The sequence below is a fragment of the Podarcis erhardii genome (genome assembly GCF_964252035.2).
Source record: "Podarcis erhardii genome assembly, chromosome: 5".
Lineage (NCBI taxonomy): Eukaryota > Metazoa > Chordata > Lepidosauria > Squamata > Lacertidae > Podarcis > Podarcis erhardii.
The window spans coordinates 93219895-93240885 of NC_138509.1; positions in this window are offsets into that span (position 1 = coordinate 93219895).

Consider the following 20991-nt stretch of genomic DNA (forward strand, 5'->3'; position numbering starts at 1 on the left):
CCCCCTCCTTGCTAGGAAAAAAACACACTTACAAGACCTTTGTAACTTGAATGGTGCCTGACTTCATTCCTCCTCTCTCCCCATCACTTTTTCTTTTGAGTCTATTAGTTTGTATAATAATAATAATAATAATTTATTATTTATGCCCCGCCCATCCGGCTGGGCCTCCCCAGCCACTCTGGGCGGCTTCCATAAAAACCAGAAATACACTAAAATATCACAGATTAAAAACTTCCCTGAACAGGGCTGCCTTAAGATGTCTTCTGAATGTCAGGTAGTTATTTATCGCTTTGACATCTGATGGGAGGGCGTTCCACAAGGCGGGTGCCACTACCGAGAAGGCCCTCTGCCTGGTTCCCTGTATCTTTGCTTCTCGTAATGAGGGAACCGCCAGAAGGCCCTCGGCGCTGGACCTCAGCGTCCGGGCAGAACGATGGGGGTGGAGACGCTCCTTCAGGTATACTGGGCCGAGGCCGTTTAGGGCTTTAAAGGTCAACACCAGCACTTTGAATTGTGCTCAGAAACGTACTGGGAGCCAATGTAGGTCTTTCAAGACCGGTGTTATGTGGTCTCGGCGGCTGCCCCCAGTCACCAGTCTAGCTGCCGCATTCTGGATTAGTTGTAGTTTCCGAGTCACCTTCAAAGGTAGCCCCACGTAGAGCGCATTGCAGTAGTCCAAGCGGGAGATAACTAGAGCATGCACCACTCTGGCGAGACAGTCCGCGGGCAGGTAGGGTCTCAGCCTGCGTACCAGGTGGAGTTGGTAGACAGCTGCCCTGGATACAGAATTGACCTGCGCCTCCATGGACAGCTGTGAGTCCAAAATGACTCCCAGGCTGCGCACCTGGTCCTTCAGGGGCACAGTTACCCCATTGTAAGCCTGAATGCATGGGCTGCCTTATTATTTACCATTGTAAACTGCTCTGAATAATAGATTGTGATCCAAAGTGCAAAGAGGCTTTCCTTTCGCCGCCCCCCCCCCCCCCCCCGTTGTTAGAAAGACTCCTGCTGCACATCCTTTTGTATTCGCAGTATGCTTCTACTCTCCAGAAGTGAGTGGCTGGGTAAGCTCACCTGGAGAACACGACGTTTGCCTCAGCTCCGGCACCTCTGGCAGGATCCTGCAAACCAGAGCGATGTCGTTTTCTTTGCAAATAAATGCCTGAAAAAGCCAGCAACCTGAAAGCACAACCCGACGGCTGCAGCAAAAGAGTTTAAAACAATCTCAATGGATTATCGGCCTTTGAAAACGTGGCAAAACAAAATATGCTTTTAGGCTGTCCTTTAAGGTTTTGAAGTGATGTTGTCTGGCTAGTTTCCTGGAAGAGGATGTTCCAGATCTGTGGCACCACTACAGAGGGAGTTCTGCTCTCGACATTGACCTGCATTTCCTAGAGAGGGGAGTCTGGAGCAGGGTCTAATCTGTCTTACTCATAAGAGGCATGAGGTCCAGGGGTCATGTCTAAATTATTTGCACACACACACAATCTAACATGAATGTATCCTTTGATCAGGGTTGAAGAACCTCAGGTCCAGGGGTCAAAGGCATATCCCTTGAGACTCTCCACCAGACCACATCCCATACCGGTCCTGTCCTGCACTCCCTTTCTGGCCTGGCTGGAATGTGCCCTTCTTAATGCCTCTTGCTTGCCTGAATGTGATGTGTCTCATACCCCACAACATTTCACAGATAAAAATAGGGAGGTCCTATGGGTGGCGCTGTGGGTTAAACCACTGAGCCTAGGACTTGCTGATCAGAAGGTCGGCAGTTCAAATCCCCGTGACGGGGTGAGCTCCCGTTGCTCGGTCCCAGCTCCTGCCCACCTAGCAGTTCAAAAGCATGTCAAAGTGCAAGTAGATAAATAGGTACCGCTCCGGCGGGAAGGTAAACGGCGTTTCCGTGCACTGCTCTGGTTCGCCAGAAGCTTAGTCATGCTGGCCACGTGACCTGGAAGCTGTCTGCGGACAAATGCCTATCAGGGATGCTGTGGCGGCAGATTTCTGCACTGGCAGAGGGTTGAACTAGGTGATCTTTGATTTCACATTATAATTGTACGATGTGCCTCAGGATTAGGGATGGAAGGCTCTGTCCATTTCTTTTCTCTCCATTCCTCGTTTTTAAAATCTTAAACCCACTTCTCCACATTTCTGGGAATTTTTTTTTTTTTTTTTAAATCTTCGTGAGAATTCCTTAGCATCTTAATGTGATTTTTTTTCCTAATAGACACATAACTAAGCAGTTTTAACTAATGCACACATTTCTGCAAGCAATTTATCCTAACAGAATGCACCTTTCAGTGCTGATTTCACCAATATGTTCATCGTTGTGCACACTTCCCCCTAATATGTGCATCTTTTGGTAACAATTGTTTAGTTGCAGAGCTGCATTTGAAAAATTCCAGCGAGTGCAAATTTAGAATTGGTGTGTTTTGATTCACATATTGTTTCAGAAACTGTGAATTAGGGTAAGCTTACCTTTAAATGCAAACTGAATCAAATCTCTGCCCCATCTTTACTCAAGATGCAAGATGTTCTAACTAAGTCTTACACTAAGATCCTCTTCTCCACACTGCCAATGGGAATAAAGGCAGAACATAATATTCAATGCTCACTTCCTGTCCCCGACATTTTCCAGCTAAGCATTGCAGCAGGACTCCTGGCCAACGCCTTGAAGTGTTGCTTCCAGACAGAGTGGACAATGCTAAACTGGACCCAGCTCAGTCTAAGAATACTTTGTATTTTCACCCATAAAGAACTTGGAAGAGGCCCTAATATTTATTTTTCACCCTGCGCTGGTGAAGAAAGAGATTTCTTGAGCCAGGCCCACAGCCAGTCAAGAAGCAAAATTATTTCCACGACCATTAACTTTCTGAAATTCAGTTCCCTTCACTTGTTGGCATAACACTCTTACAGATGGTGCCAACACAAATATATCCAGGGTCAACATTTTTCCAAGTCTGAATAGGCACAAAGAGGCATTTAAGTGGCCGAATAGGGGACTATATTAAGCACCAGGAATTCCAGAAAAGTTCAAGGTACTTCAGAATAAGTGGATGGCAAAGGTTTAGGTCCTGAAGCAAGGGAATCTCTCTCGCAGACTTTGCTTTCAAGGATTCAACCTGAAAAAAACTGCTGAGTTTACTGGTTATCATGAAGTTCAATTCGATCACCGGTAGCATGAATCAGGAGAATAGACTTTTATCGCATTACACGCGTTAGTTAGCCATTGCTCTTTACTCTTTCTCATGACTAACATAAAAGATTATGTGAGCAAATGGCTGGTCTGAATCTGATTTGCCTCTTGGAACAGAGCATAGGAAGTCCTGTTCACGCTTCATTCCTGACCTCCTGATACCACAGAGAGGTTCATCTCTAGGTCGGTGGGGTGAGGGGGGTGGGGTGGAAGAGAGAAGGAAACTTCTTTCTTCACATCATGTGAAATGAACTTTGCAAGCGGCCACAAGATGTGATTATGGCTATACATAAAAAGGCAAACAAATCCTTGGATGATAAATCTATTCAGAACAACAGCCCTGTATCGAACCTGCATGTTCAGAAGCACTGTATCTCCAAATACTGGATTCTCCCAAGAAAAGCAGTAGCAGTTTGTTAACTTATATCCTGCTTGTGAGCTCCCAAGATTCATTTGGCAGGTGTCTGTGGGCTGCAGGATGCAGGACTAAATGGACTGTGGATCTGATCCAGCAAGCCAGTGCTCATATTCTTATGATTAATAATAATAATAATAATAATAATAATAATAATAATAATAATAATTTATTTATACCCCGCCCATCTGGCTGAGTTTCCCTAGCCACTCTGGGCAGCTTCTAATCAAGAGTTAAAAACAATACAGCATTAAATATTAAAAACTTCCCTAAACAGGGCTGTCTTCAGATGTCTTTTAAAAAGAAGATAGCTGCTTATTTCCTTCACATCTGAAGGGAGGGCATTCCACAGGGCGGGCGCCACTACCGAGAAGGCCCTCTGCCTGGTTCCCTGTATCTTTGCTTCTCGCAGTGAGGGAACCACCAGAAGGCCCTCGGCGCTGGATCTCAGTGTCTGTACTGAACGATGGGGGTGGAGACGCTCCTTCACGTATACAGGACCGAGGCCGTTTAGGGCTTTAAAGGTCAGCACCAACACTTTGAATTGTGCTCGGAAACATACTGGGAGCCAATGCAGATCTCTCAGGACCGGTGTTATGTGGTCCCGGCAGCCACTCCCAGTCACCAGTCTAGCTGCCGCATTCTGGATTAATTGCAGTTTCCGAGTCACCTTCAAAGGTAGCCCCACATAGAGCGCATTGCAGTAGTCCAAGCGGGAGATAACTAGAGCATGCACCACTCTGGCAAGTCTGCAGGCAGGTAGGGTCTCAGCCTGCATACCAGATGGAGTGGTCGACAGCCACCCTGGACACAGAATTAACCTGCGTCTCTATGGACAGCTGTGAGTCCAAAATGACTCCCAGGCTGCGCACCTGGTCCTTCAGGGGCACAGTTACCCCATTCAGGACCAGGGAGTCCCCCACACCCGCCCGCCCCCAGTCCCCCCAAAACAGTACTTCAGTCTTGTCAGGATTCAACCTCAATCTTTGTGTTTTGTGTTTTCTTGGGAGATCTGCGGTGGTGTTCCTCAGATGTTCCTTCAGAGAAGGGAAAGCCATTTGCTCTGCGCAGTTTACCTGCCTTCTTAAAAATGTTTGTTTGTTTAATTGCACATTGCTTGGTTGAAATAAAATCTCAAATTGGTTTACAAAAAAATAAAACATTATCAATAAAAGACAGCTTTAAAACACACATGTGCAGACCCTCCAAGTGTCCCTATTTTCCAGGGACAGTCCCAGATTTACATAAGCCGTCCCGGTTTCTGATTTGATCCCAAAATGTCTCGCTTTTCCTTAGGACATCCCTATTTTATCAGAGAAATGTTGCAGGGTATGGAGTTAAGCGACCTCTGAACCAAAGGGATAAGTAACTGCACAACTGTTAGAAGATATCTAAAGGCAGCCTTGTATAGTTTTACAGTTGTACCTTGTTTTGCAACCGGGATCAGTTCCGGAGTCCTGGCTGCTAGCCGGAAAGGACGCAGGGCAAAGCGCCGTGTCTGTGCACGCACGCGGAGTGGTTTGCGCTTCTGCGCATGCACAAAGCATGATTTAGCGCTTCTGCGCAGGCATGAGGGACAAAACTGGAAGTAACCCGTTCCAGTACTTCCAGGTTTGCCACGGACGTTCACCGAAGTGGACGCTAGACGAGGTGGACATTCGTGGAGGTATTACTGTGTGTTTGTATATGTTGGAAGCCTCCCAGAGTGGCTGGGGAAACCCAGTCAGATGAGCAGGGTATAAATAATAATAATAATAATAAGATGATGATGATGATGATGATGTTTAAACTGGACTTTCCTATTTTCATTGGAGGGTTTACATGTCAAAGCATTGAAAAGTAATGAAAATTGGCAGTAAGCTAAAAAAAAACAGATTAAAAGATGCATAACTTTTATACGTGGGTAGGTTTGCTGAAACAAGTGTTACAGGGGGAAGTACAGCGGTACCTTGGGTTACAGATGCTTCAGGATACAGACTCTGCTAACCCAGAAATATTACCTCGGGTTAAGAACTTTGCTTCAGGATAAGAACAGAAATCGTGCAATAGCGGCACAGCGGCAGCAGGAGGCCCCATTAGCTAAAGTGGTGCTTCAGGTTAAGAACAGTTTCAGGTTAAGAACAGACCTCCAGAACGAATTAAGTTCTTAACCCGAGGTACCACTGTACAGCAAAGGCCACTGCCTGGTGTCAACAGGCAGGGAGTTCCAATTTGTAAGATGCTGCCATACTAAAATATGGATTTCTTACAATTGCAGAATATGTGTTATGTGGCACCTGTAGCTGGCATTCCCAAAGGTCTAAGTTGTCGAGTGGGCATAGGTGGGGTAAAATGATCCCACAGCTGAACTGATCCTAAGCTAATACACACACGAACACACACAATCCATGGAACGTCTTGTAGAGCAAGGCTGGAGATTGAGGAGGGGGCAGAGCCAGGGCTTCTCTGTTTTGGCAGGAAATGGCTCACGGTAGATGGCAACCATATGGGGAAGCTGATAGATTTGGCGCCTCACAGGCATGGCTTGATGGCTCCATTGTTGACCTGGCAGCATAACAGAACGTGGCTTTCTGATTCCCTGCCAGGATCCTAATTGAAGCCTGCTCGCTCTGTTGTTTGCTGACACCTTCTTTCGATGGCGCATGCAGAGACAACGCCCGTGGGCAGTGGTTGGAAGTGAGCAACCCCACCTCTGATCCCTGCTGGAGGGCACTGCCCTCCCCCTCCCGGACAGAGGTTGTGCGGACCCTCTGCAAACTCCCAGCCTGGGGCTGGTCCCCTTCACCCACCCCCTTTGAAGATCTGGAGTCAAATCTGTTTACGGAGAAACGGGAGGGCCTTGCACCAAGCAACCGAGACCAGGAGAAGAAGATGCAAAGATTGCACTGCAGAATTGGAAAGAATCGGAGCAGATGGGGAGTGTTTGGAAATCTCTTCCTCTCTGTGGGGCTGGATGGGAAGACAGGGCAATCTTAAAATGGGAAATGCAGACAAATGCACCAGGCTATTTGCTACACACCAGATCCTTTACATTCTTTCTGTTGTGCATCCCTTGCTTGTATTCAGGATCACGTTTCAAAACCATGCCTTTGGATACACAGAGTTCCCTTCCATTGGCTTGGTGCTGTTTTTTGATCTGACTAAAGGTGGGGGTTTTTTGGGTTGTTTTTTTTTTCACATTTGGGACTGAGAAGGTCCGCACTGTTTAGTTAAAAAACAGCAACCACACACCATAAATTGAGAGCATATATAAATCTGAAATCCAGGCAATCTTGCGTTAATAAATATGTGGGGATGACAGCTTGAAAGAAGTTTTATTCAAAAGAGCTATTGACTTGGATGCTGGATGTGGCCAGATTATCCATCGTACAAAAATTGAAGATTTTAAATGGACGGGCTCTTGTATTGCAGTACAGAAATCTGTGGACTCTGGCCATCGCTGAAAAAAACAACTCGTGAACATGACGCCATCAAAGGCAAAGAATCTGCAGAACACTTTTATGCAACTTCATATTCCATGTTTCAGCTAATAATCTTACAGGACTCCTTACCCACACCTAAGAAAGAAATAAGGACTTCCTAATTGGGACGAACACATAAAATGAATGTAAAAAACCTTACTCTTGTGTGTGTGTGTGTGTGTGTGTGTGTGTGTGCATCTCTTCAGCGTACAATTTTCCAGGTTTCCAAGTTGGTCACTTTTGTTCTTTGTTATCAGCAAAGGAATGGGAAAAAGAAAACGTTTTTACCGTGAAATGCATTTTTTAAACAAAAAGTTAAGGGCATCCCATCAGCACCAGTCCATCGGTACACAGTGGAAGGATCTTAAGTGGTCCAGAGGGTGGCAATGTGAGACCAGGCCTTTTCTGCAGTGGCTCTGAGCTTGTAGAATGCTCTCCCCAGGAAGGCTCACCTGGCACCTTCATTACATATCTTTAGACCCCAGGCAAATGCATCCCTCTTCTCCCAAACCTTTGGCTAATTATAAAATCTATGACCTTCTGAACTGTGTGCATGAAGATTGGTTGGTTGGTTTGTTACCATGTGTCAGAGCTGCCCAAGGTCCCAGCTCACAAAGGACCAACGCCAGTTCTTGTTATATACAAAAGTCTTTATTGAAGTTCAGTTTCGATTTCAAAGCCGCGGCATGCAGCTCTACGTCTCAATTCTAGACCGCTGAAGCTCCGTCTGAATCTCCTCCCCCCAGACACCAGTTTAAGACTCTAGCCTTGCTCCACCTCTTCCTTTGCTCTTTCCTCCTCTGGGTCCTCCTGTCCGCTGGGGTCTTGCCCTTTCTGGACTCTTCTGACGCTGAGTCCCCTGAGTCTTCCCCCTGCCTCCGGCGGGCTTTAGGACCCGGTTCCCAATCCGGGTTTTCTGCTGTCCCGCGCGCCTGTACATTTGAACTTGGCGCTCGCGCCCAGCCGGCCACCTTCCCGTTTCACTGCTCCTGTCACTGCTTCCCCCCTCGGGGGGGGGGTAGCTGGACCTGACTTCCCCTCCATTCCCTCACTCTCTGATGGAGGCGTGGCCACCCCTGACTCATCCTCTCTCCCTACTGGAGAAGACGCTGGCCCTGACTCATGGGACTCTTCCCCCCCACTCCGCTCTGGTGGGGGAGCTGGTCCTGATCTCCCGCTGCTGCTTTGGGAGTCCCCGCTAGCCCCTTGCTTCTGGTGTGTCCCCCCTGGGACTCCCCTTGCCCTGGCCATCGGCGCCCCCCTCTGGGAATCTTCTGAATCGCTGGAGAAGCTCATGGAATCTCTCGGGCCACTGTCATCCTCCCCTATGCTGCCCTCAGATTCTTCCCCTTCGCTCTCCGTTTCCTCTCTCCCCTGTGTCTCTGCTCCTGAGCCCCTGACACCATGTTTTGTATTTTTGTGTTTGTAAATCATCCTGGGAACTTCACATGAAGGGTAGCATAGAAATAATAATAATACAGTGGATCCTCGGGTTATGGTACCTTCGGGCTGAGAACACAGCAAACCTGGAAGTGTATTCTTCCGGGTTTCACCATGCGCACATGCACAGAAGTGCTCTGCGCGCCTCGCACATGCGCAAAAGGGCTCTATCACGCCACGTGTGTGCACAAAAGCGGCGCCTCTACTTGCGGATTTTTCATGGTACATATGGAACCTTGGAACGAATTACATTCGTATCCAGGGGGTCCACTGTAGTAACAACAACAACAACAACAACAACAACAACAACAACAACAACAACAACAACAACAATGGTGATGGTGATGTGAGGAATCAGGCAGAGGAGTTCTGGATCTCAGATTCTGGATGCCACCACATGTTCCTTAATCTTTAAGAAGTGAGTGTACAAGCTGCTAATTCACCCCTTCTGTCTCTCTGAGCCTCTCACATCCTTTCTGCAAAGTGCAAAATTATGTCACTGTTGGGATGGTGAGCTGTTTGTGGGCTATTTGAGGCCCTGGTGAATGCACAGCTTCAGTACTCTCCTGGGCCAGCCCCTAGGCAAAGCCATACAGGCAAAGACTTGGGAGGGAATGTTTAGACAGATATTGGTTGACTCCACAGTTATCATTGCCACCCCAAATGGTTAAGATTCTTCCTTATTTAGGGGATCTGTGCACTGGGGCATAACAGTAAATGCTCCCATTGTTTGACTCAGCCTCATGTAAACAAGGGTCGTACATCAGTTACAACATAGCCTGTGTTTGTGTGTGCACAGCTTATGCAACTGGGAAAATGCTCCAAACACACACGTCTGGCAGGACTGAGCAAGACTTTCCATGGTATAGATTGGCTGTAGGACTTCAGCAAAAAAACCCCACAAGTTAGGAGAAACTTCTAAGTTGTCTTCATGGTTGACTACGTGAGGCCTAGCTCACCTTTGAACCTTTCCTACGTTACCTTTGCAAACATCTGATGCTTTTACTCATGCAGAGGAGTCAATGGAAGAGAGCCATTCTGGATTTGGCATTAGTAACCCAGCTGAAGTGAGAGCTCCATTATTGCCTTCTGTGTGAAGTTATGTGACCAGTTAGATTCTGCGCTCAAAACATCACTATGTTACGTGCTCACAGATGGGTGTATTGTGGTTATGTCGATAAATTCACCACTAGGGCTCCAATTTCGAATGGAAAACGGTGCACTTTTCAGTGAAAAGCAACCCAGAATCTATCTTCAAAACCAGCATGTAGTTTCCGCTTTGGATCTCCCACTCTGGAAAAGTTTGAGAACTCCCCTAATGAACAAAAACTGGAAGGCATTTCTGGAGGCGGGGGGGAAATAACCGAGATCGTAACAGGTTTCGACAGCTAACACGACACACAGGAGGGACTCTGAAGGAGCCGGGTTTGTTTTGCCAGGAGAGAAAAAGGAGAAGAGACACAGAATGAGAATCATGAAATATTTAAGAGGCTGTCATGGAGAAAATGGAGAGTGATTGTTTCCCCCTTGTCACTGATAATCAGAGAAGGGGGCCGAAGCCGGCGCGAGAGGTCGGAGCTGTAAGAAGGTCAATTTGGGTTAAATGCCGCACACTGATGCTGACAGCTGCTTGTGGCCGATAAACTGCGGTTTGCACCGATGCGTCTCGTTTGAGCAAAGCGTATTGCATTAAAAGGAACATTTCCACTTGTAAGGAGTCAAACCATTTGCCCGGGGAAAGGGATGGAATCTGCTCTACGCAAGGCTTTGAAGCAGGAGGCTGCAGAAGCAGCTGTCGTTCAAAGATCTAAGCAGGGCTAGTTAGGCCGTCCGACACAGAGGCCTCAGCATTCATATGGGATGTTTATTTCAGTGTAGTGGTGATGTTTCCTGCAACAAACACCTCTGATGCCAGGAGATGATGAGGAGATGGGCATTGAACCCAACCAATGCTTGCAGCTCCCTTCCAGCAGCAGTGGATCAATGGTACTGTCATTCTGCCGTGCTTTGCCCTCCCATCTTTGGATCAACCAATGGATCCATTGTCTAATGCAGAGGTTCCCTGACTGGCTGTTCCCAGGTATTTAACAAATCTTTGAAAAACAACAGCCAAGGGGAGGGCTCTCCTTCCTTGGAGGTTTTGAAGCAGAGGTTGGATGGAGATCCATCATAGATGCTTTAGCTTAGATTCCTGCATTGCAGGGGTTTGGACTAGAGGACCTTTCATACAAGTAGGTTTGCAGGTATGGCAGAAGGAGATAGGATCTGCCCATGCGATGGTGGAAACTCTAGCTCACATGGCCCTTAAATGTAAAATGTATGATGATCTCCGCCAACAATTTCTAGACCATCTATGTATTCCAACATGGAAACCAGAAACAGAGGTTATATGCTTCTTATTACAGGGGAGAATCTAGGAGCTCACCAAGACAGTAGCTAAGTTCCTCTATTTGATTTTTTTTGTCTCCAAAGTATGCTACAGGATCCTGCCCTTGTTGGAGACCCACAGAGATGAAATAGATTGCTCGCCTCTTCTTCCCTTTGGCAAGTGACTGTAGTGTTGAAATGGCGACAAGATCACACTTGCCTATTTATTCTGAATGTTTGTATGTGATGCCAATAAAGGTTTGATGATGAAGTAAGTCACCGGATGCTGTCACCAACGGGCCCATAAACTCAACTCCCGTGCCTGTGTAGTTGGGCATATCATCTCAGAAAGTTCTTGTGAGGATGTGCTGCACAAACCCTAAGCAATCACCCACTGAAAATTTTAAACTATAAATGTTAAACTATAAATGTTAACGCAACCATTGCTTAGAGGAGGGAGAGTGATGTTTGCTATGGGCAGCTAAATCCCAGATTTCATTTACTCGACAGTCTTTGGTTTAAACCTGGCTTGAGGAATGTGCAGGGGTGTGTGTGTCTGTGTGCATGTGCAGGCATGCTGGGTCAGCACCATGGCTCCATGCCTTGGATAATGTGCAAATGTTATCTTTCTTTTCCTCTCTCTCATTCACTCCATCTCTCTGTTAGAACCACCGCAAAAGCTCATGCTTTGTGGTTAACCCACTAAGCATCTCCTCAAACATTGCTTTGGGTGGCAGTGAGAAGAGGGGAGTTTACTCCCAGGAAGACCCTGCAGCTCTGTAACTCATGGCTTATATTAGTCACAAACCACACCACAAAGATGCTGGAACCACTATGGGTCGTGGCCCCCTCAACGGGAAACCAGGACTGTAATTTTCCTGCTGTTATTTCCAAGATAACTTTCTTTTACGATGCTTACAAATTGGACAACATTTTAGAAACATAATTCAAGCCCTAAATAGCATTAAATGTGTGCGATATCACCAAGGCACATAAAATATTTTTAACTGTTTGTAAATTTCAGTGCATCAAGTACTATATCCATCCATCCATCAATCAATCTAGAGAGGGGGGTGCGCAGATGCCAGGAAAATCTGTGGTTGGTGTAGGGAGGGCACAGAAAGGATCATAAACATGAAGCTGAGATCAGTCACGGGAATAGAGGCAGGAAAGCAAAAATAAATTTCTGTTCACAGGCCAGGCATCTCAAGACTTACAGCCAGTCATATAACTTGTAATAAGGTGCAGAAGGTCATGAGCACTTAGGAGGGCATCAGCCCTTTTCTGCTCTCTTTGGCAAATCTCTGATAAAGGAAATGGGAAAGTTCACACAACACCTTGTTAAGGATAATTGTCTAATTATGAACTGAAATGGAGAATGTCTGCATGTATATTGCTAAAGGGTTTAACATCGAAAAATTCCACTGAAGCGTACTGAAGCTCTCTGAGCTCTAACAGGATGATAATTAACTGCTGATGTTCTCCTCTAGCTTTCCTGTGGTGTTTAACTTTAGATCATGTGTGTAAGGTATTCAGATGCAAATCTTCATCTTGAAGGGAGTTGCCTTTTAGGTCTCTTTCTGGAAGCCACAGAAAACAAAGGATGTAGTAATAATGCCTGTCCAGGAGGGGTTAGCTTTAGGCTGGATGCAGGCCAATGCAAGCTATGGGAGAGACAGAACTTTGATTTTTGCTCTGACCATAATTATGTTATATTGTTCAGAAGAAGAACCTATGCTTTAATATGCACGTGCTTTATACAACTTTCTGGATGATTTTCATTTATTGTTTTGTATCTGTTTTGAAGAGGTTTTGGTTAGTATAGCTTTGAATCATATTTATGGGTCTGGATCATTTTTATTCCAAAAGGAATCGGCTTTGATGCATTCTATTACTTCATGCTGCACAGTATTAATATCTGCGACAACCCTCAATACATAGAAAGAATGTGGGGTGGGGGGTTGCAGATTAGACCCGCTCATGACACTGTTGCATACTGTAGTCACAAGCCTTCCCAGGGACACCCGCAGTGGAAACTGTTCCCCACCATGCTCAGACAGCCCAGGTAAGGGCTGGCTCTGTGTATGCATGACCAATGTATTCCCCCTGCTTTTTATCTGAGAAACAGTTCCTCCACGTAAGGGGAGACCCAGATTAGAACAGGCCATTATGTGTGGAAAGAGCCCTTTCCCAAAACCAGGAATAGACTTTGCTCTTTCAAATTTCAGGGGCATCCTGTTCGAGGCAAAAATTTGACTCAAAGGGCTCGGCCCCCAGGAACTGGCACCCCTGGTGACGGTGAATTGGCAAAACATAAGCAGGGGGCTACCCTGTTTGCCCTCATTTTAATCCCGGAAAATTCCCCCCTTGATTTGGGAGCCACTGAGGCTGCAAAAACGGTGGCATTTAAGGGCTGAAGAGCTATTTTCACCATTCCCAGATGCACACTACGTAAAATGATATTGCTGATTTTCTCTGATGAACTCCCAACTTTGCTGCCTCTCTTCTAGCAAATCGCCCCAAGGTAAAAAGCAATCAACACAGCAAAGACAGCATTGCCCACTGCCCCCAGGTCAGCTGATGACCCATTCATGTCAAATATCCCCATCAATGACCGCACCATGCCTAGTGTGGGAAGGGAGACATTTTCTCTGTTTGCAGAGCACAATTGCTTAGTACAGAGCTGCTATGGCTGCAGGGAGGTTGGGGAGTCACCGGGGAATGCGATGCCATCAGAAATTTCAGGAGGAGCAAAATAATGTGGGTGGACCAAGCACCGCTGGAAACCAACAAGAAGCTGAGCAAGCCAAACAGTGCCCGAGTCAGCAAAGATAAGACTCGTTTGCGAAGCACATCGGTTGCAAAAGCGGAGAACGCCGGACTCAGCAGTCCTGGCTGAGTGCGGCATGGGTTAAGCTGAGGCGGTAAGAATGCAGGCCTCTCCAATACATCTGGAACCTACTGAATAGGCTGAAGGATTGCCAACACTTGCTCTGGATTTACTGCCAAATAAGCACAATATATTAAGACAGCATGTTTGTCTAGTCCTTTTGTCCTTCCTGCTTACGACTTATGCACGGGTGATGTCAGGTGCAGCTGGTCAGATTGCCAGCCTCAGGCTGCTTACACGCACCGACCCGTTTGTAGCAGAAAATCGCAGCTTTTCTCAATACGGAATTGTTTATGCTCATCCTCAACGTGCTGCTTTCAGTCTGGATTTGAGTCCAGATCCCGCCAAGTTTCTTCATAGGTTATCGACACCTTTCTCTTGCTGCGGGTGAGTGGAGAAGGAAGTGGTGATTTTGGTATATGCCCACCCACAAATCATTGGATAGGTGGTGATCTTCCCCCTCTATTGCTGAGACCGCCCACATCTGTTTTCAAATGGACGCACTGCCAGGGAATGTCGAATCAATCTGCCACAAGCTTTGGTTTTCAAGATGAAACACAGTTTCTCAAGATGCACTTTTCTGGGGCATAAAAAACATGCAGAAGATCTACATTCTGTGTGTGGGCCATGTATTATTATTATTATTATTATTATTATTATTATTATTATTAACACCCCACCCATCTGGCTGGTTTTCCCCAGCCACTCTGGGTGGATTACAGCATATTTAAAAACTTAGTAAAACATCAAACATTAAAAAAGCAAATACTCAATCTCTATTGATTCCAGAGTAAAACGTTGTATGTAGGCAACCTCAAGCTGTTTCAGATTTCAAAAGCACCAGTTTTTATCTGTCCAGGATTATTATACTCTGGATTGATGCTATCTTTTTTTCTTTTTAAAATGACCGCTCTAAGATGGGAGTTAGAGACATCACAATGGCACCCAGGACCCGGACTTCCTGGAAATTGTGAACATCTACCGATTTGTGCAGCGGCCTTAAGGGGATGGGCCATTTTTCCTGCCAACGGCCTCCATCTTTGTGTGTAGGTTTGCAAACTGACTAGAGAGAAAAAACCAAGCTGGCTGGTTCCTGTGCTTTAACGGAAGTCTGGTGTGCAGAAATAAGCAGGCAGAGCTTTTCGCAAACTGGAGATAAAGCATGATTGACTGCTCATTGCTGCAGTCCAAACAGCTGTTAAAGACAACACTACGATGGCCAGTTTAAAAGTTGGCAGCCCCGTTTATGTATTTTTTTTAAAAAAAGGACAGCTGAGAAATTATGTGTTTCAAACCATTCTCTTAAGCGTAAAGTTGTCAACTAGCCCTACATTGTATTCCAGTGATCTGGAGAGAACAGCAACAATCTGCATCTCCTATCAAGGTATGGAGGCCCTAAAAACTCTCAGTCCCACCATCAGTGTGGTGTAGTGTGTGCCAGTGTGGTGTAGTGGTTAAGAGCGGTGGACTCGTAATCTGGTGAACCGGGTTCGCTTCCCCGCTCCTCCACCTGCAGCTGCTGGGTGACCTTGGGCCAATCACACTTCTCTGAAGTCTCTCAGCCCCCCTCACCTCACAGAGAGTTTGTTGCGAGGGAAGAAGGGAAAGGAGAATGTTAGCCACTTTGAGACTCCTTAGGGTAGTCATAAAGCGGGATATCAAATCCAAACTCTTCATCATCATCATCTACACAAGGTCTGCCAGGTTCTGTCACCCGACCAACTGCAATATTCTGTCTCAGACCAACAAAATCCACCCTATCCAATAGTGGATGGCAGGATGGTTCAGCAGCACTCATGTGACCTTTATATGGTTGAATCACTGCTGCTTCATTGGAGGGAGGGGAGGTGGGGCATTGGGGAGGTTAGCACAGTGCAAATGCACCAGCGGAGTCAATCTGGGACTCCTGCTGGTGTCTTGGTACCACACTGACCTCCCTTTCACCTGCCCCTCCCTCTCCTTCCTAGTAAACAACAGAAAGTCTGGCGACTCAGCTGTTGGGAGGTCAGGTTAGCACTGCCACCCCACTGTGTCATCTGGAAGTTTCCTTCCAGTTATGTAAGTCTGCACAAGTGTGACCCCACCCTCACCCAGTATAAATGCAGTCACCAAGCTGTCTGTTGCAGTCTGTCTTGGCCAGTTCAGCACAACCTTAGGAAGCCTAAAATAGACTGTTTATCTATTTAATGTGTGCACCCAGTGTATTTTTCTAGAAAAAGAGGTGCCCATAATATACAATTTGAGGACTGGGAAAAATTGCGGAAAATAAATTTGAAATTTACAGATAGTTCTCTCTTGAAAGAAAATTATATGAAAATGATATATAGATGGTATATTACACCAGTACAGATAGCAAAAATGTACAAAACCGGGTCAAACATATGTTGGAAATGTAAAGAGAAAGAAGGGAATTTTTATCATATGTGGTGGGAATGTATAGAAGTTTTAAAATTTTGGGAAATGATATATAATGAATTGAAAAAAAATGTTTAAAATGACATTTGTAAAAAAACCAGAAGCATTTTGGTTAGGGATGGTAGGACAAGACCTGTCAAGAAAAACAAAGAACTTATTTATGTATGCTACAATAGTGGCAAGAGTCTTGATAGCACAAGGATGGAAGAATGAGGAAATCCCAATGAAAGAACAGTGGCAAGAAAAATTGATGAGTTATGCAGAACTGGTTAAATTGACATACAAACTGCGGGACAAGGACAACTGTGACTTTAAGGAAGAATGGGAACTTTTTACAAATTATTTAAAAAGACAACAAAATGAACTGGACTCCTTGGCAGGTTTTGAATAAACATACACAAATTTATTAGTTGATAACATGGTAGATAGATAATGTAAGGATATGTATAATTTTATAACATGCAGAGAATAATATGTGCTGAGAAATCAGAGAGAGGGGCTGAGGGAAGTCTCGGGGGGGGGAGGGTTTGAAGGGGGGAAGGGGAAAAATAATGTATATGATATGTTTCGATAATTTGTTATGTTGGAATTGTTAATAAAAATACTTTTTAAAAAATACAAAATGAGAACACAACATACATAATGAAACAATGATAACCACCCTTTGACAAAGACATTTAAAAGGACATAGAATGCTAATCAGCCAAATGCCTGGTTAAAGAGAAATGTTTTCGTCTGTTGCCTAAAGATATGTAATGAAGGTGTCAGGTGAGCCTTAAAAGGGAGAGTATTTCACAAGCGTGAACCAGTGCAGAAACAGCTCGTTCTTGTGTTGCTTCCTTCTGGACCTCTCATGAAGGCACATGAAGAAGGAACTCAGATGATGATTGCAGAGTACGGGCCGGTTAATGTGGAGAGAGGCAGTGCTTGAGGCCTTGTGGACTTGACCCACTTAAGGCTTTATCGGTCAAAACCAGTACTCTGAATTGGGCCTGGAAACCAACTGGCAGCCAATGCAGTCGGACCAGGATTGGTGTAATACAGTGGTGCCTCGCAAGACGAAAAGAATCCGTTCCGCGAGTCTCTTCGTCTTGCGGTTTTTCGTCTTGCTAAGCAAGCCCATTAGCGGCTTAGCGGATTAGCGCTATTAGCGGCTTAGGGGCTTAACGGATCAGCTGATAAGCGGCTTAGCGGCTTAGGGGCTTAGCTGATAAGCGGCTTAGCGGCTTAGCTGTTTAGCGGCTTAGCAGATCAGCTGATAAGCGGCTTAGCGGCTTAGAAAAAGGGGTGGGGGAGGAAAAAAAACCCCGCAGGAACTCGCAAGACATTTTCGTCTTGCGAAGCAAGCCCATAGGAAATTCGTTTTGCGAAGCACCTCCAAAACGGAAAACCCTTTCGTCTAGCGGGTTTTCCGTCTTGCGAGGCGTTCGTCTTGCGGGGCACCACTGTATGCTCAAACCATCTTGCCCCGGTGAGCAACCTGGTGTAAAAACATTGGTCCATCTAGCTCACTAGTTGACTGCCCATAACTCTCCAGGGTTTTTGACAAGGATCTCCCGCAGCCCTACCTGGAGATGCCAGGATTTGAACCTGGGACCTTCTGCATGCAGAGAAGAAGAGGAGGAGGAGGAGGAGTTTGGACTTGATATCCCACCTTTCATTCCCCTTAAGGAGTCTCAAAGCGGTTAACAATTTTTTCCCTCCCTCTATTATGTTTTCATTGTAATTTTACTGGTATTAGCCACCCTGAGCCCAGTTCTGGCCAGGGAGGGCAGGGTATAAATAAAATTTTTTTATTATTATTATCTCCTTTCCCTTCCTCCCCCACAACAAACACTCTGTGAGGTGAGTGAGGCTGAGATACTTCAGAGAAGTGTGACTAGCCTAAGCTCACCCAGCAGCTGCATGTGGAGGAGCAGAGAGGCGAACCCGGTTCACCAGATTACGAGTCCACCGCTCTTAACCACTACACCACACTGGCTCTCAGATGCTCTGCCACTGAGCCACATTCCTTCCAGGGAGCCGTTCTCTACCACAGCGCTGCTCTTGCCAAGCCCTGAGGGTAATGAAAATCTCCGGCAAGACATTCTTCTGCGGGCAACCATTTAGGGAGTGAGAAGCCATTTGCTTTTTGCAGCCTATTTTAGAAATGTGTTTTATATCTCTAATATTCTCATTTTATGTTGCAGTATTATGCATGCTTTATGGCGCAATATTCTCAGTCTTAAAGGTGTTGTGTGGCCTGAGCCCTTGTGAATAAGATGCCAAATAAATGTTCTCATTCATTTCCTCTCTAGGAACCAGCGGTGGGTGGACCAGTCTCCTTCTTGTTGCATGTGCTCATTCGGACTGCTCTATTCTGTTTCCACATTCAGCTGTCAACAACAACAACAACAACAACAAATAATTCATGCAAGAAATGGATTTAAATATCTGTTTCGCCACAAAATCTATACAGGCAAGTCCTGATTTATGTGCATCTGATTAATGGGGGTTGCGCATGTGCGCATGGTGCTGAACCCTAAAACGTCACTAAAATGGCGGAACAGGGCTGCAGTGGGGCAGAACACTTTGCATGGGCCCCACCCATGCACATGGGAGTTCAGAATATAACCCCCCCCCCAAAAAAAAACTGAGAATTGCCTGCATTTCATTTCGATTTTATATCATATCATTTATTTTCACACAGCACGTAGTTAAACTTTGGAACTCATTGCCACAGGAGGTGGCGAAGGCCACCAACTCGGATGGCTTTAAAAGAGGAGAAGACATATTCACGGAAGAGGCGGCTAGTGATAGCTACTCACCATGCCGACTATGCTCTGCTACCACGGTTGGATGCAGAAGTACTTCTGAATACGAGTTGCTGGAAAGCATGGGAGGGGAGAGATCTCCTGTGCTTGAATCCCGCTTGCTGGTTTCCCGCAGGAATCTGGTTGGCCACTGTGAGAACAGGATGCTGGACCAGCTGGGCCATTGGCCTGATCCAGCAGCCTTCTCTTATGTTCTTATTTATTTTCTCACACCTATATCCCAGCTTCTCTCCATCACAGAGTCCAAGGTGATGGACACCTCGTTCTAAGGCAGTCACAGTGTTTAGGGAAGTTTATAATGTCTGAAGTTTTATTCTGTTTTTAATGTTCTGCTTAGTCTGTTTTTAATGAAAGCCGCCCAGAGTGGCTGGGAAAACCCAGCCAGATGGGCAGGGTAGAAATCAATCAATCAATCAATCAATCAATCAGTTGTTGTTATTATTATTATTACTCTGGAGCCAAGTGAGGATTCCCAGGTAAGATCCTCCCTCTATTGTGTGGGCAGGTAATCCCTCCCCTACCTGGCCTGGTCTCCTTGGCAACACTTCCCCCAGGTGGGATTGGACAATTGACTGAGGTAGGCGGAGACCTCTAGGTATCCCACCTGAGGGAGGCAAAGCCAAGCCTATGCTGTTGGAGCCGCTTCAGATCTAGGGGCTGCGCGCGTCCACGCAAAGGGCGCCCCCCGTTTTAAGCGGGGAGCGGTTATTATTATTATTATTATTATTATTATTATTATTATTATTACCAGACTCAGACATGATTAGCATAAGCAAGATGCTGGCACCATAAACTTTCAGGCCATACGCTGGGAAAGGATGGCCTGAGTACATTTTTTTGAGCCTGAGAACTGTATTGCAACATTCTGAGAAGTGCAAGATCTGGAGGATAATTGCATCCCGATCCCTATATTAGTGCAGGAGATGTACATTTTAAATGCTCGAAAATGCAGACAGAGCAAACCCTTTCAGAGATTTTTTATTATGTCCAGCAGACTTGGTTGTGGGTCCTAAGAGGTGGGTCCTGAACAGCCATAAAGACCGGTCGTCCCTCCTACACACAAGCTGGCTGCCAGAGCTTCATCATTCCACTCCACTGAGATCTGCATCGTGCCCATTCAGAAGTCCGATGTAAACATACCCTCCAGCATCTCGTAGACAAAAACAGAGATGCATTTGTAACACCACAAATCTTGCAGAGAGATATACTCCCAGAGCACTCGCAACCCAAAGTCTCGTTGCCAAAGGCTCTTCATGCTATATTCATAAACTCTGCAATAGTCTTCCACAAATTTATAGACAAGATGGTCTTTGTTCTTTGGGGTGCATATAAAGACATACTTAGGAGATATTTCGGGTTTGGTTCCAGACCTCCGCAATAAAGCAAATATTGCAATAAATAGAGTCGCACAAATTCTTCAGTTTCCCGGTGTGTATAAAAGTTATGTTTGCAATATACTGTAGTCTGTTAAGTGTGCAATAACATTATGTTTGTTTGTTTTTTAAAAAAGCAATGCACATATCTTAATTAAGAATTTCGTTATTGCTAAAAAATGCTAACTATCACCTGAGCCTTCAGTGAGTTGTAATCTTTTGGCCGATGGAGTGTTTTGCCTCTGTGTTGATGTCTGGTGATTGATTAGGTTGGTGGTTCCTGAAGATCCACCAACTTGCTACAGCTTTTGATGAAGGGCACTATATCAATCGAATAAATAGAAATAAAGTACGAAACCCCACACATTCAAGAGAAATCTTTGTACAAGCCAGCAGCAAGGCACAGCTGGTCGGCTTCCAAAGAGAGGCTTCCAAAGCATTCGACTGCATGGATGTGCTGTGGGCTGTGCGCACTCTGCATTCTGCAGTGGCGAAGGAGCCACAGCAGGGAGCAACCGCACATCTCTGGCTCTTGGCTCAGGGCTGGGTGGGACCTGGTGGACATCTTGCCGTCCTTTATGGCTCTGGAATGAGAAGAATGGACAGGATGCCTTGGGGTGGGAG